General features: G+C 34.2%; 1 pseudogene; it reads left to right on the top strand.

Annotated features, from left to right (window-relative positions):
* Positions 1 to 281: 281 nt before the first annotated feature.
* Positions 282 to 455, top strand: LOC134484229 (U1 spliceosomal RNA; annotated as a pseudogene).
* The last annotated feature ends 495 nt before the right edge of the window (positions 456 to 950 follow it).

Below are 950 nucleotides of genomic sequence, written 5' to 3'. Positions count from 1 at the left end.
ACATGAAAACAGCATGATATTTCCTATGTCCATTATACTGAAACATGTATAACTTTGTTATTATTTTGATGTGAAATACTATTAAATTTTATGAGTTATTGTATTTTTTCCTCTCCAAGGATCAGCTAATGAACATTCATCTTCACATTTTTTGATTTTGTGAACAGTAATATTATTAATATCTGTGTATATTTTTTTTTCTTTTTCTATTTTGAATTGCTTGTCTGTGAACATTGAGAAATCCCAAGATGAGTCTGATCTTTAACTTAAGAATATGCTTCATACTTACATGGCAGGGGAGATACCATGATCACGAAGGTGGTTTTCCTGGGGTGAGACTTATCCATTGCACTCCGGATGCACTGACCCCTGCGATTTCCCCAAATGTTGGAAACTCGACTGCATAATTTGTGGTAGTGGGGGACAAAAAAAAAAAGAATATGCTTCATTTCCATTCTTCAACAATATGTATTCAAACAAAATGTAGATGCAAGTAAAATTCCACATAAGTTATTAAAGTTGGATTACAATTTATATTCAGCAGTCATGTCAGAGGAAATTGTATTTAATAATTTTACTATACATATTTCACATATAATAATTCATAAATTTAAAATGTACAGTTTAGTGGTTATTGGAATGTTCATACTTGTGCAGTAATCATTTAATTTCAGAAAGTTTTTATTTTTAATTTTTTAAAATTTATTTATTAGATATATTTCTTTACTTACATTTCAAATGTTATTCCCCTTCCCGGTTTCCTGATAATTAGTTACCATTCCCTCCCCTCCCCCTCTCGCATATGGGTATTCCCCCTATACATCCCCCTTACTGCCCCCCCATATACCCCTACACTGGGGATCCAAACATGGCAAGAGCAAGGGCTTCCCCTTCCACTGGGGCCCCAACAAGGCTATTCTCTGCTGCACATGCAGTTGGAGTTCTGGATC

The sequence above is a fragment of the Rattus norvegicus genome, chromosome X (genome assembly GCF_036323735.1).
Source record: "Rattus norvegicus strain BN/NHsdMcwi chromosome X, GRCr8, whole genome shotgun sequence".
NCBI lineage: Eukaryota > Metazoa > Chordata > Mammalia > Rodentia > Muridae > Rattus > Rattus norvegicus.
The sequence above is the reverse complement of the archived record's forward strand: the minus strand, read 5'-3'. Positions and strand labels throughout refer to the sequence as shown.